Below are 16,974 nucleotides of genomic sequence, written 5' to 3' on the forward strand. Positions count from 1 at the left end.
TAGAGAAAGGAACGAACCCTGGACCTAGGTCGATGGGAATGAATTTGGATCTTAATTTTGGATCCATTTGCAATTTGATTTGGACTTCAGTTAGCAAGTAGTGGTCCAAAACATAATAAAATAATCAAAATGACCATAAGCAACACTCTGGAATACAAAATTTCACCATAAGTGATTCTGAGGAAGGAACATTTTGAATTTAATGACTATGAGCAAGACGCTGGAATACAAAATTCTCCAGTAAGTGCTTCTGAGACAAGAACATTTTGGATTTAATGACTACAAGCAACACTCTGGTCTCTGGAAGACGAAATTCTCCTTAAGTGCTTCTGAGCCTTCCCTCTTCCATTTGTTTTTCTCAACGGCCTCTCAGTTGTTAACTTGAAAAAGAAATACCATATATCACTTAAAAATATTTAACAGGAATCCTAATGTATTAGACATCACTGAATTTTTTACTGCAACTCTGCAAGCCAACAGTAATTATATGCTAAAAAATAGGAAACAACATGTATGGTTGCTATTCATATGTAAGGAAGTAAAAGGACTAGCCAATGAGTTTATATCAGCATTTTTCTTTCTATATATTCAAGATTCAAAACTGCCCGTATTACATATGTCCAAAGAGAATACACCAAGATAACGGAACGGCCCCGTCTCCTCCGGCCTCTGTATTCTAGCCGGCCTCTTCCATTGGCAAAGCAATGAAAGTTCATAACCGATACAAGTATAGGCCTGGACAGAGTAAAAAACCCTAAACAAGAAAGAACTTCCCATGCAGCTGAAACCCTCGTGTAAGCAAGCGGCCCGATGACGATGACTGCCGAAAACCAGAGCGCGCGAGACCTCCTGGAGGAACTCACGGGATCCAGCAAAAACATCGAAAGACAGCCATGATCAACACCTCCGCCACAAAAAAAGTTGTCCAAAATCTTTTCAACTGGTTTCTTTTTCTGCCTATGCCTAGTCTACCAGATCAAGATGTATGCATGATCTTTACAGGGGAGGCCCCTTGGCTCAGTCTTCTCCATGGATGTACCAGCACACTAGCATGGTTGCGCACCGGCGGAGAATGTAGAGCCTAGCCTTTTGCTCCTTGACCAGCCGGCTGCAGCGCCGGGTGAAACAGCTGTGCTTTGCCGAGCTCGAACCCATTGCCATCTTCCTTAGTAAGACTTAGTCTTAATATGGAGAAGTAGGTATGCAGACCAAGATCTCTTAACCCACTGCCCCTTAATTTGCAGGACTCTGGATTAGAAAGAGATTATTTGAGTATCACAATCAGCCTTTATGTATATATATATATACATGGAAGGGTGAATGCTTGCAATCAAAGATGGGATTACTTTTCCTTGGAACAGTTTATGGCTTGGGGAAGTGGGAAGAGGTAGGAAGGGAGGTGAATGGAGTCAGGTTAGGGACTTGAGCTGCTGCTTTCTGAAAAAAAAAAAAAAGGTGGTTGGGGCGTGTGTATTCCTACGGACCCCTCGGTCTTGGTTGTTCTTTATAAAACCTACTCAATTTTTTATGAAAAAATATATGCAATAAAATACGCACAACTATTATCCTTATTAAAAGGGGCGGTGGTGGTGGAGAATCCCTAGCGTTTGACCCACGATTTCACATCATGAGCGCTTTTTGTGGAGTTATGAGAAGGGCCAAATTAAAGTTTTAAAATTTTGACAAAAGTTAAAATATTATTTTTAAAAAATTTTATAAAGGACAAGTAAACTTTTTTTAAATGTATATGTAAATTAAAAAAAAATGAGGGCCCCTGGTTGTGCACATATACACAAACTTGAGCTTAACTAATCGAACACAAAATTGCTTTCTTATCATAGAAAAAATTGTCTTGTAAAACTTGTTAGTGTACAATTCATGGGGTATTGGACCTCAGCAATCAAACTATCAATGCCTATGATCCACAAGATTGTAGCAAAGTGAGTTTCTCTTGGGTGCTGATATAGATGAAACTAGAAGAGACCACTTTACTACCTATGTTCGTTGTTCCAAGAGGGACGAGAATGTTGGAGCCTTGAATCGAGCTTGCATGGACTATTTAGCCAATTGGGTTCGCTGCGGGCATCATTCTGAGAAAGGAATGTAGGTGCAAGCGAAAGGGAAGTTATATTTCCGGCTTGTAAATTGAGGCAATGCGGGCAAATTAAGCACTTAAGTATTATCAAAGAAATCCATTGTTTTTAGTTAAGGAGTGATTGGAAAGCTCTGTAGTGAAATCAAGTGTTTAATATCGTATCCACGACTTCTATGGAGGATCAAGAAGATGAAGCCATCTAGCTGGGATCTAATGCTAGCCAGGAAGCAGAGAGGGTTTCATTGGGGAATTCATATTCACAAATGAAAAACATTTTAAGAATTAGGTGTGAAAATGATTTGAGGAAAGGGAAGAATGTGGGGGGAGCGGGGAGCAGCGATTAGCCTCACTAATGACAACCCTCAACCCAGATCAATACTATTCAATGCCCTCAGGATAGCACTCTCCAGAATCAAATCGATGATATGGTTAACACAAGTTACATAGCTAAGGCTAGGCGTCGAGCCAACTACCCGTCGGGTATTCGGTACCCGGACCGACTCAGCTCGATAAGGTTTTTTTAATACATATTTTATTGATTTTTTAATATATAATTATAATATTTTATTACAATTAATTATATTTATATATTAATATATATATTTTTTAATTTAATCGAGCTCGAGCTCAAGTTTTAAGTGTTAGGATGGGTTCCGGTTTTAGGTGTCAGACCAGCCCCAGCTCGAGGCTTCAGGTGTCACACTTCGGAAAGTGGCCGGCGTTGAAACTTTCCACAAGCACAAGCGGATAAATTAGAGAAGGAGAGTAATTGTATTTAAACTGAAAGAAAATTTAAGAAAACTTTGTGATCAGTAGTGAGTTCTCCCAACTTGACTCAAAATAAAGTGGAGTCTTATGTAGTTTTTTGAGGAAGCGATAAAGTCTCTCAACTGAGGTGCAGTTTCCTATTTAATAATTAAATAGAAACAGAAAAACTTCCACCAGTAAAAGTATGACAAACCCTTCTCCTCCCCAATCAGGTACATATTAATATCCTGAAACAAATAAAAAGTTGGGTAATTAAATGAATATTCAATAAGTGGCTCATCTGATGGGGGGTGACTAAAAGAAAGTCAGCAAGTTGACTGTGTTTTATAAGTTCAAAACTCTCATGCAATTTTCTTTTTCTTGCAAGAAGGCTGAAGCTGGTTGCAGTTTTCAATGAAAATGAGAAAGTTTTTAGGGATTATGATAACCGATGGCGGAGCCTATAACAGCCTCACAAAGTTACTTTAATATTATGTTAATTTTTTCATATATTTGAATGATTATATATATATGTCCCACAAAAATTAAAGATATTGAATTAATGCCACACCAGAAAAAATTTCTGGCTAGTGATAATAACTATTTTTTACCACAAGATCGAAGCTGACTGTAATTTTTAGTAGAGAAAAGAAAAAACCAATTATATATGAAGAGCTTGTTAGCTTATCGTTGATGGTTATAGGATTTTCTCAGTCAAAGTCAGATCCAATAAGAACGTTTGAGTCAGACTACTATTCAAATTCAGATTCAGTATGTGGTTTCATAACCAAATCCAAAACTGAGTCCATTATCTAACTGAGATAGAATATAAGTCCAACTTCTGACTGCATAAGACCGGAGTTTATCCAGAGCTGGCCCAGCTGGAGTTTGACTCGACTTAAATAACTCGAGCTCAAGCTCTCCTCAAACTTGAGTCGAGCACTATATAACAGGCTCATGCTCGACTCGATTATACTACGTCAAGCACGAGCTTGACTTGTTCAACTCGTTTAACTTGTTTCTCTTAACATGTCTTGTTTTTGTAGCTCATTTAACTCTCAACCCCTCGAGCTAATTTAACTATGATCGAACCCGTTTAACTTAACTTTGACTGATTGAACACTTTAAGTATAAATTTAAACTTGAACTTCACTCGTTTATAAATGATATAAATGAGTTGTGCTCGAGTCAAGTTTAATTTTTTGAGCGAATTCAAGCCAAGCCCATGTTGGCTCAGGCTCATTGTGCAGCCTTCCTCCAACCTCATTACTTATAGCTGACAAATTTTGTACTATTTTGATCCATGTATAATTTTTAAAATAGAGTTTGAATCTGAATTCGACTACATAAAATCTACTTAAATCAAAATTTGGTAGATGTTGGATTAGACCAAATCCAAAGCATTTTCATCTCTCGACTAAATGGTTTGGCGAGAGAGAGAAAGAGATGACTAAGGGGGCGAAACCAAGGTAGGGGTCCCCATGAGCCTTGGCCCTACCTAAAAAAAAATTAAATTACATGTAAATTTTAAAAATTTCACTTGTTTTATATAAAAAATTTTGAAAAATAATATTTCGGGTCCTAGTTAACTCAGTATGCCTCATATGAAAATTCGGTATGCCTCATGAAAAATTTATTAAGGTGACTTAACCTCCAATGGCATAATGTGCCAACCTACCTGCCCGGTAACTAGACATCGTTTGAGGGAGAAACGGGTTGAACAGAGAAGAGTGACGGAAAAGGGAAGGTGGTGGGAAGGAAAGAAGCAAGGAAGGCACCTGTTTTTTAGTCGGCTGACGACGCCGTTCAAAGCATTTCTCCAACCTCTGCACTCTGGAATACAAAATTCTCCATAAGTGCTTCTGAACCAGGAATATTTTGGATTTGAGCCCCCTCCTGCACCAAGATAGCTCTTCCATTTGCTTTTCTCAAAGGCAACTCAGTTGGTGACTTGAAAAAGAAATGGTAAAATCCTTTTAAGAACTTTTAACAGGAATCCTAAATTATTAGCTATAACTTTTTTTCTTTTTTCTTTTTTTTGCTGCAACTCTGGAAGCCAACAGTGGTTGTGTGCTAAGAAATTAGTAGGAAATGTCATGCATGGTTGTCATTCATATGTAAGCAAGGAAAAAAGAGCTGCACAATGACTTTATATCAGCATTTTTTCTATGTATTCAAGATTCGAAAGTGCCTGTATTACATATGTGGAAAAAGAATACACCAAGATAAATCAAGGAACAACTCTGTTTCCTCTGACCTCTCCATTCTACGCAGCCTCTTCCTTTGGCAAAGCAATGAAAGTTCATAACCCATACAAAGGATAGTCCTGGACAGAGTACAAAACCCAAAATAGGGAAGACAGAACTTTCTAGTTAGCTGAAACCCTGGTGTAAAAAAGCGGCCCCATGACTGCGAAAAACCGGACCGCGGAAGCCCTCTTGGGAAAACTCAAAGGATCCGGAAAAAACGTCGAAAAACAGCCATGATCGAGCACCTCTGCCCGGAAAAAAAAGATGGCCAACCCAAAAATTCTTCAACTGGCTTCATTTTTTTGTGTATGCCTAGTCAACCACATGTATGTATCCAGATCATGATCTTTACAAGAGAGCCCCTTTGGCTCAATCATCTCCGTGGATGTACCAGCACAATAACATGGTGGCGCACTGCCGGAGAATGTAGAGCCTAGCCTTTTGCTCCTTCACCAGCCGGCTGCAGCGCCGGGTGAAACACCTGTGCTTTGCCGAGCTCGAACTCATCGCCATCTTCCTTGGTAGGACTTAGTCTTAATTAGAAGTAGAAAGGTCGGCTCTTTCTCTCTGTGAGCCCCTTAATTTGCAGGACTCTGGATCAGAAAGAGACGATTTGAGTGCCTCTGGTTGAGATCATCAGCCTTATATACATATGTATCATATGGAAGGGTGCATTCAAAGTTGATGGGCTTATTTTGAAAGAGGGTTCCTTGGAATAGTTTATGTCGTGGGTAAGCGGGGAGAGGCAGAAAGGGAGGTGAATGGAGTCTGGTTAGGGACTTGCGCTATCGCTTGGCTGCTTTCGAGAAAGTGGCGGTTGCGGCGTCTGTATTCCTACGGACTCCCTCGGTCTTTGTTGTTTTTTTTATAAAACTCATGCAATTTTTTATAAAATATATGCAATAAGATACCTGGAAGTACTATTCTAATTGCACAGGTGGCGGTGGAGGAAGAGAATCCCGAGGTGTTTGACACATTCTTCATCAGCCGACTGCAAGTTCCCTTCTCTGCGCGTTTGAGTTTTTCCTTTCCAAGCGTGTGTTGTTAATATATATGAATTCATTAGCTACTCGAATGCACCACAGATTTAGTGATGCCAAATGTCATGTTTTCTGAGTTGTTAATTTTATGTTTTAAAAAATATAACATTAATCTTCTACTTATGCAAAAAGCAATTTCAAATGTTCTGGTTTGATGTAACCAATTTGCTAAATTCTTCTACACCATACGCATACGCCAAGTAGCCTGCTGGTTCAGCAGATAGGGACGGAAGGAACAAGATTTTTTGTTCTTATATAATTTTCAAAGTTTTCTCTGGGGCTGAATAGGAACTTTTTAGAGTTTTATTTGGTGATTTTTTATTATTTTCCACTAACCCCATCGTAACTTGAATTGCTAAGCTGGTTAAGTATGTCATACTGGTGCATGCATGAATTTTTCGTATGGTTAATGTTGAAAATACTTTGATTAATGTAAAAATGTATTTTTTTAAGACAAAAAAGAAAATCGTAAAATAAAAAGATTAAAATTTTAAATAATTACCAAAATGTCTCCCCTTTTTTGGTCACGCAACTCACTCTCGTTGAGTCGATCCCTTATTTTCTCTCTTCCTCTCTACCAGTTTTCTCTCTCTCTCTCTCTCTCTCTAACTCACTTCCGGTTCTCCTTTTTTTTTTAATTTGACACACAAAGTTGAACATGAACTAATCCACGAGAAAATTGCTTTTAGTGCTGCACAAGAGTCAAAATCAAAAAAAACTCGAGTCATGTTTGTTTGGCTAGAACGTGTTCAAGCTCCGTAAAATAGGCTCGAGCCTCAATGATATAGTGTTGAGCTCGAGCTCCTTTCTGTTAACTTGTCATATTTCTTTTAACTTGTTGTTAACTTGTTTTAACTGATTTCTTTTAACAAATTTAACTATGAACAACCATTTAACCGAAATGTCAAAAAAAAATGCACATATTTTAAATCTAAATATCCACTAAAGAAAACATTATCAATAAAAAATCTCTCATTCATGACATATTTACATAGTCTAATAAAGGTTAAACAAGTCGAGCTCTTATAAATCAACACAAATTTAAACTTGAGCTTGACTCGTTTATCAATGAGTACAATTCGAGCGAGTTCAAGTTGGGGCAGAGTTGGTTCAGTTCCTTCTACAGCCTTAATGCTTGTTATTCCAAGAGGGACAAAAATATTAGAGCCTTGAATCCAGATTTCTTGGATTATTTAGCCAATTGAGTTCCGTGTGGGCATCATTCGAAAAAAAAAAAAAAGTAGCTGAAAGCAATGGAAATAAAATTTCTGGGCGGAAATTTGAGGCAACAACATTATCCACGTACCAACTTCACGATACAGGCAAATTAAGAACTTAAGTGTCATGTTATCGACGTCAAAGAAATCTATTGCTTTTAGTAAAGGAATGTTTGGAAGGCTCTCTTTAATGAAATCAGTCTTCAATATCATATCTATCATCAGGAGCAAAGCCAGGATTTTTTTTAGGAGCAGATGAAACAGTCCACTTCTGGATCCGGGTAGGGCCAAACTGAATTCGAATCTAAACAATACATGACGCAACTAAAAAAATTTTATTTTTTCAATGTCAATTTTTTTTTTCCAATTAGCTGGGGTGGGGCCATGGCTTGGGTGGCCCTCCTCCTCCCTATCCACCACTTCTATGGTAGATCAAGAAGATGAAGTTGGATCTAATGCCAACCATGAAGCACAAAGGGGCTTCTTCAATGGGGAATTTATTCACCAAAAGGAACATTTTAAGAATTAGAGGTAAATGGTTTGGCACATGGTGAAGTGGTTTCATTACAAGGCATGTGAAGACAAGTTTCTAATTTTGATTAGGATCCAACGCAACAAACAGGATGGGTTGGTAGGCGGCCAATTTCTATTTCAAACTTATGTTGAAGCATAGTAGGGATACTTTCATCTTGCAGTATCGAAAGTAGGGATGTGAATATATCCGATTTGAATCGAAAATCCAAACGATCCGATCCAAAAAAATCGGTTATAGATAAAAATTTAATATTCGATTAAAAAATCGGATCGGATTCGGATACGAATTCGAATCGGATTCATTTTTATACAAATACCCTCTATCTAATACTTGAAAAATGGCAAAATCCGGTTCAAAATTTGGATTCGGATTGTAAAATTGGATTTCGGATTCGGATTCGGATATGGCTTTGCTTTATTCGAATTCGAATCCGAATATATGAATATCCGAAAAAGTAGATATGATTAAAGATGCATCCGATCCGAAACCGATCCGTTGACATCCCTAATCGAAAGTGGTCTTGAACCCTGAAGGGATAGGGGCAAGAGGGAGACTTCGGCCTTCACTTGGACAGTGGGATTTCCTCCCAATCACCAGAATATGATTCAAAACTCGTGGAATAATCAAGTAAATAGACGTGTGCCTCATCCATCTCATGAGCAATCAATATATATATATATATATTTTTTTCCTAATAGATTCTCGTGTTCACAAAGTTTTATCTTTTCTGAGAGGAGAAGTTTCAAATGTTGGATTGAGTCTCCTCCATGAGGAGGCCCGATGTTAGCTATCAAAAACCTGATTGCATGAGAGTCCGCAGGAATGAGAGTTTAAACTTTGGACATAATCAAGTCCAATAATTTGTTGGTGAGAATGTTACAATTATATTCAATATAAATTGCATTATATTCACTTTGGATGGATGACAAAACTTGAGCACGAAGAAGGAAACTCTACAGCCCACTACTTAAAAGAATTTCAGGGGAAATACTTTAGAGTCTCACACTCACCACCTCTGCATCACATTAAATGATATCGTTATGTTTATGCATTTAATTAGTCAAAACCGGCATTTTTAATGAACATGTGAAAGGAAAACAGTAAAAGTGTTTTTGTATAGTCACGTATTTTGGCTATGGAAAATAAAAAAGAAATAATTAATTTAAGGGAAAGCATGTGAAAGATAAAAATTGAAACAAATTAAGGGCAAGATACAAGAATGTATGCCATCATTATGGGTAAAAAGGTAGATGGAAAAAAAATCCAATTGAATGAAAATACAAGCACAAAGAATAGGATGAAATGAATATTAAAATCGTGATTACAAGTCTGTGACTATTAGTCTATAATCACAGTTAATTTGGCAATCGATAATACAATTTGGATAAAAGGCAATAGTCACTTCTCTCCATCATATTTTAAAATTTTAGTACTTATACTGCATGTGATTTCATACCATTAAAAGTGAACAATGATGACTTGTCTCAAGTTGGTGCCTTGTGATGTGATTTGTAAAGCAACGGAAGAACCACATGTGACATGTGTTAAATATTATATGTATCTAAAATAAATTTAGGCTAGAAAGCTTGAAGAATTATACAATAAAACATTAGTGGATAGTGAAAGCTTACTAAAAGTACACCAGTTGTGTCTTTTTACAAACAAATGCAATATATGCGATGCAGTCTAAGTGGTCTAAACCACTTAGACTACATGAGAAGAGGACAACAATGTCTGTTCTAAATGGTAGTTTTTTTTTGGAAAAAAAAATGCCAAATGAAAAAAAAAACTCCAAAGAATGTAAAAAATGAATTTTTAGCATTTTTATCATTTTTTAACACTTTTTATTACGACATTTTATTTTTGCAATTTTCACATTTTACATTTAGGTTTTCTAAAATATTTTAAAAAAAATTTGCCAAAATTTTCTTTAAAAAATTCATTTTGTGAAGCTATAACAAGGGAAAACCCGCCGTCTATAACACATAAATGGCATTTCTGACAGTGGTTTGGAACTCAATTAAAAGTTTAGATAAGAACTCGAAGATGTGTCGATGAACTGGCATGGCTAAATGAACATGGTGCATGTTGAGGAGGGAGCGACATGAGACAAGGCAAATTAAGAATAGCTTATCTACAATAGGATTATGAGCTTGACAGATGGGAATGGCCTAAAATGGCTTTAATCTCGAAAACCAGACGAAGTACGTTTTGGAAATGGTGTTAATGAGCCAGAAGAATTTTCTAGAGGAGCACTCATTCCCATATTAGGTTATCAAATCTTAATGTCTAATTTGGCACAATGGACAGGGTGGAAGCTCTTAGGCAAGTAGTATTTGTTTCGAATTTTCGTGACATCAACTCTCTATGATGTAAAAGATGGTACCACCTATATATAAATTGAAACATGGCATAGGTGTCATTTTGAGACACCAAAAACTGACCTCATACCTTAGAGGGATAAGGGGAATGTTGGGAACTTTGGCTCCCAACTAGTGGTAAGATGAAATATCCTCCTGCACACCCGAAAACTAGAGACTGCCAAACAGGGACAGTAGTAGGTGTGAACTGCGTGGATCATATGCCCCACGGAGCCCACTCTAAAATCTTGTTTTTAATAACTGGATCAAGGCAGATTTGGGTCTAATTATATGGACCAGCCCCATGAGACCTGAGTCATCATGAGACCTGAGTCATTGCTCCAAGTCCAATTAAAAATTTGTTACCTATATATTTAATGCTCCATAGACAAACATTTTTATTCTGCCCCGGCTGCCAAACTAGATATCTACTAAAACTAACATTAATTACGGATGTAAAGAAGCAAAGCAACTTAAATAACAAGAAGCCCAAGCCCAAGCCCAGGTGCAGTTTCCTATTTAATAAGTAAACAGAAACAGAAAAACTTCCACCAGTAAAAGTGTGACAAACCATTCTCCTCCAAATATATATTAATATTCCCCGAACAACTTAAGAAGTTGGTAATTGAATTAATATATAATAAATGGCTCATGTGATGGGGGTGATTCAAAAGAAAGTCAGCAAGTTAGACTGTTTTATAAGTTCACGATGTTTTATAAGTTCAAAACTCACATTACAATTTTCTTTTTCTTTTGCAACAAGGCTGAAGCTGGGTTGCAGTTCTCAATAATAAAAAATAAAAAAATAAAAAAATGAAAGGAGAAAGTTGAAGTAAAAAACGTGCTTGGGGGTTAGGCCCCCTACCTTTATTCCAACAACATGGTTATATACATGGGAAGGTCCGAAAGGACCTTAGCGATAAGTACAAAGGATTGACCCAACCCTTCACCCAACAAAAAGAAGACAACCAAACCTACAAGCTATGCATATACATTTTCAAGTCAGCAAAACAATCATGTGTAGCATTGGTGTGATCCATGATCAGCCATCCTATGTCAACTGTCGCAGCACCCTGCTTCACAAAAATTCTTTTCTGCAATTGGTCTAGATACCTATTCCAGCTAGTAAGTGGTCTTCTACCTTCCAACCTTTGTCGCGTTTTCCTTACCCAATCTTTAATAGGGGAGACAATAATATAGTCACCTCCATAATCCTTGTGGAATCTGAGAATGTGTTCCAAGACTTCCATTTCACCTTCATGAATGCTACCACGAACATTGATAATCACCACACAACTCATCTGGCCATTGTCCGCATAGCTAAGACCAGCTATTTTCGGGCCATGCCTAGTAGACGCTCTAATAATGTTGATTAACATGCCATTTCTATTAGAGACAATGGAGTCCACACTATCAAGACCAGTCTCCATCCAAATTCCCAGCTTGAGTTCAATTTCAGCAGGCCACTTAACAGAGGAAAAACTGTCCAAACAACTCCTCCAAACATCTTTTTTGAACCTACTAACATGGGGTTGAAGGTTGTCGTGCAGACATCTATTTCTGAGCCACCACAAATTCCAGCAAACAATTAAAAAGGTCATCCTCCAACACGGACGTCGCCACTTTCCTGTTATCTTAGCTTGAATCCATCTCTTGAACGCATCTGCAATATCACCTCGGAGATAATTGACTCTATCGAATTTAGCGGCAATGTACTTCCAAACTTCCTTTGCTATTTTACAGTTCATTAAGACATGAGCATTTGTCTGCTCCTCAGCACAATAACAAAAAAAATCAGCGGTTAGCAAGTTGAACCCCAGTCTTCTGAATCCTATCAAGAGTGAGCAATCTGCCTTCGCAAGCGATGTAAGAGTACCAGCAGCTCTTGGCTGGGGCGTAGCTAGCCCAGATCTTCCTCCTCCACGACTCTTTAACACCCTGAATACGACATTTGTTGATAATCTCACCTGCCTTGAAGCTCGCCCTACCATCATCACTCCAAACTAGACTATCCTCAGCATCTCTAATCTTGATGTTAGTTGAAGACACACCAAGGTGCGCAGCCATGGCAAGGGTCGGACTCTCCTGGTTAGCACAAGTTACTTGACGAATACTGATATTAAGCTCATTGCTCAGCAGCACATATCCATTCCCATCAACCCTATTGATTAGAACTTGCCCCGACCAACGATCCTTCCAGAATCTGACTTGTTCTCCATTCCCAATTTTCCATTCAACTTTGTTTTGAAGCCAACTCCAACCCCAACGCAGTCCTTTCCAGCCCCAGCTTGGATTAGGGGATCTCTTGAGTATCCATAGACTGTGGGAGCTCAAATATTTCTCCTTGAAGATGTTAGCCCAGGGGTCTTTACTGGTCAGCAACCGACAACGTCTACTGGCTAGCATCGCTTTGTTGACATCCTCCAGCCTTCTTATACCTACTCCTCCTTCATCTAAGGGCAAACACAACCGCTCCCACTTGACTAGATGCATGTGTCTAGACCCTTCTTCCTCATTCCACAAGAATTTGATACAAGCTTGTTGGATTCTCTTTAAAACGGCCTTAGGCAATCTAAGCGCCATCATCGAATAGTAAGGCAAAGTCATTAACACATAGCGGATGAGGCAAAGCCGGCCCGCGTAGGACAACATCCGTGCCTTCCATCCAGCCAACCTCTTCTCCACCTTAGTGAGGAGTGGCAAACATAGATCTTCTGTGAGGTTGCCCAAGAAAAGTGGTAACCCGAGGTAGTCCGAAGGTAGGCTCCCACTAGACCATGGCAATATGCTCTGAATATCACCCATGTGACAATCAACCATAGTCCTAGCAAAAATCATAGACTTCTGCATATTCACCTTCATGCCAGCGAGACAATCAAAATCCTGCAAAATAACTTTGATGGTAGTCATAGTTTTCTTGGTAGCTTTGACTGCCATAATCACATCATCAGCGAAAAACATAGCACATCCATTAGGCGTCACTCGCCGGATTTTAGGAACAATGATGTTATTGCTAATAGTTTCCTGAATGAGTCGTCTATTGAACATTTCCATAACAATAAGAAATAGATAGGGGGATAAAGGGTCTCCTTGTCGCAGACCGCGCCTCCCATCAAATTTCTCTTCCATCCTACCATTTACCAGAACTGCATAAGACACAGAAGTAACACACTTCATGACTCTAGCAATCCATCTGGGATGAAATCTCAAGAACTGCATACTATTGGCTAAGAAAACCCAGGAGACTCTATCATAAGCTTTCATCAAATCAAGCTTAAGACAATATCCTCCTTTGTCCCAAAAGTCCTTAGAGTTAATGATCTTGTTCACCCAATTAATGTTGTCATGAATGTGTCTCCCTTTCGAAAAGATAGCTTGATTAACATTGATAATACGGCTGAAGATGCCTCGCATATGGTTCACAATAACCTTCGCAATGATCTTATACGTTGTGTTGCATAAAGAAATAGGTCTGAAATCTTCAACTTTTTTAGAATTATCCTTTTTAGGAATGAGGCAAATCATAGTTTCATTAACACTTCTCACTAATTGCCCATAAGAGAAGAAGTTTTGCACAGCATGCACTACTTCAGTTCTAACCATCTCCCAGCACTCCTGAAAGAAATAATTAGGAAATCCATCTGGGCCAGCTTCACTGTCCTTATCTAAGCTCGACACTGTTGTGGTCACCTCTTCCTTCGAGATGGGCTTTAAAAGTTGTACATTATCAGCATCAGGCTTCTGATCTTGCGTTTAGTTTGCCTAGATTTAGCTATCGCATGAAAGAAGGAAGTGTTTTTATCACCTTCAGCAAGCCATCGTATACGAGCCCTTTGCTTCCACATTACCTCTTCCATGAGAAGGGCCTGCGAAAGCTGCTGCCTAGCCGTGTGCTCATCATCAAGTGCACCCTCAGTACCTTGTTCCACACGCTGCAAACCTCCAATCTGCTTTGAAGATTTGCAATGTTTTCAGCAAGGTTGCCAAAAGAATTCTTATTCCAATATAAAACTGTCATTCTAACACGATTAAGTTTAACAAGGAGACGCATCATGGGGCACCCTCTGACATCGCCTCTCCACGCTTCCAACATAACATCCTTTCCTCTTTTGTCCATCAACCAAGGCTTAAAGAATCTAAATGGTTTCTTACCTTTGTGCTCATCTCTGGTCTCCCTGATTTGATAGATATGCGCACAGTGGTCCGAACTAGCATAAGTCCGAACCTTAAGGGTGCCCTCCCCTCCAAAACTAGCTTGCCACTCATCATTCACCAAGCACCAGTCCAACTTACATTGCACAGAATCTTGACCATGTCTATGATTCAACCATGTGAACCTCTTATGTCTGTCATCTACCTCCTTTAACCTGCAAGCATATATGAAGCGACTAAAGGATAAACAAGAACTAGCTGAAGGTGCAGATCCCGATTTGTTGTATCTATTCAACATGACATTAAAATCCCCAATCAGCAGTACCGGCCCTTCAACTCTAGACACAAGGGCCTCAAGTTGGTAAAAACTTTGTAGCCTTTCCCCAAACCTTGGTGGCAAATATACACCAAAAACAACAAAAGCTTTATTGTTCGATAATCTACGAAAAAAGACACCAATCCAGTCTTGATGAGCGACCACACGAGACGCTTCCATCTCCTCCTCATTCCACATACATAAAACTCTAACAACACCCCTTGGCATTAGTCACAAAATGGTAGGTGTGATATCTTTCCATGATCACCTGCATCCTGTGAGTGGTAATCATGAAATCCAGAATAAACCCTATAGAGGGTTTGAACTTGTTGAAGATAAGACGCAATTCGTGTTGCGCAGGTCTCTTAGCAAGACCTCTAATATTCCAACTAAAGATTTTCATAGATGAGAGATGACGGTACCTCACTAGCAGTACTCTCAGTCTCGAGGACCAGATCCTTTTCATTTCATTCACTTCCACCATCTTGGGGAAGTTCCATAATGGAAGGATGCATAGTTTCAGTCACTTTTTACCACAAGATCGAAGCTGGCTGTACTTTTTAGTAAAGAAAATAAAAAACCAATTATATATGAAGAGCTTGGTAGCTTATGCTTTAGTTAAGAGTTGGTAGCTAATTGTCTAGATGAGTCATCACATTAGGCAGAGGAAGCATGCGCCATACATTAGTCGGATCGATGCTTTGAATCAGATTACTATTCAATTTCAGATTTTGCATGTTGTTTCATAACCAAATCCAAAACCAAGTCCTACATCTGACTGAGAAAGAATAAAAGTTCAACATGACTTCTTATAACTTTCAAACTTCATTCTAGTTTGATTCAATTATGATTTTTAAAATTGAGTTTGAATCCAAATCCAATTACATAACAATTCACTTTAATCAATCCAAGCCCTTACGTAAATGCATGGCCCACGGAGGGAGAGAGAGAGAGAGTCGCTACCCGCCCAGTTACATTACACATCATTTGGCCAGAGGGAGAGAGAAAAACCTGCATGATTGGTGAAAGTTAGAAGAATGTAATTGAATATTTAGAGATATATTTTAAAATTTTCAAGTTGGTGGGTTTTTCCATAAGTAGGAATGCGTAAAGGGAAAAAAAATTTAAAATGAAAAGAACATAAAGAAGAGAGGAAAAGTGATGAACCTAGGAAGAGTGATTGGGAAGGAAAGGTGGAGCAAGGAAAGGGGAAGGAAATGATCTTCCCTCAAACTTGGTGTACTCAACCTAGTTTCCATGCTTACCGTTCAAAGCACTTCTCCAACCTCATACTTCAATCCAAATGCATAAATGAATTCGTATTAGCAAGTATGGGTGGAGATAGGTGTGGATTATCTGTGGGAAATTGCTCATATGGATGTCAAATTTTTATTTTATTTTCATATTAATATTATTTTTCAATAATTTTTTTGTTTACATACTAATTCTCCTTAAAATTTTAAAATCTTATAACTAGTGCTCCTTGTAGAAGTTCCACTCCTGATAGCAAGAATTCATCAAGGTGGTCTTCATTATATATCTACTTCTACACTATATATATTTTTCTTTAACAAACACTATTTTTTATTTAGTTTAGATTTTGAATTTAGGAATAACTGTAAAAAGATTGAATTGTAATAATCACGATGAATCATTTGGAATTTTGTGCCAGTCTGTGTCGTGGATTGGCGTTAGTAGCAGGCAGTTCGGCAACAAACTAAGGCCTCAGGGGAAAAAAAAACGTAAAAATATATTTTGCATTTTGATCATTTTTTCACATTTTATTACTATATTTTTAGTTTTGCATTTTGATTGTTTTATATTTACGCCAAAATTTAAAAAAAAAACAATTTTGTGAAAATATATCCAGGAAAAACCTTGATATTTAAAACACATAAATGACATTTGTAACAATGGTGTGAAGTCATTTAAAAGTTCAAAGAAGAATTAGGAGATGCTCAAGTGTGTTAACACGGTGCCTGTTGAGAGAGTGATATGTTGGCACAATTGACAATATGGGGGTTTATAGACACAGCCAGACCTCACTTCTATTTCATGTGGCATCAACTATCTCTGCCTCAAAAAGAGAGCATTGATATGTAAGTTGAAGCATAGAATGAGCGTTACCCCGAGACATCGAAAGCAAACTTGATACCATATGAGAAAAGGGGGAAGATTATTGGCTTTGGCTCTCAGCCAAGCAGTAAGTAGGAAGAAAAACTTCTATTGTTCATCCAAAAATCCTCATGCTGAAAACTAGAGA

This window comes from Nymphaea colorata, chromosome 2 (genome assembly GCF_008831285.2).
Source record: "Nymphaea colorata isolate Beijing-Zhang1983 chromosome 2, ASM883128v2, whole genome shotgun sequence".
Lineage (NCBI taxonomy): Eukaryota > Viridiplantae > Streptophyta > Magnoliopsida > Nymphaeales > Nymphaeaceae > Nymphaea > Nymphaea colorata.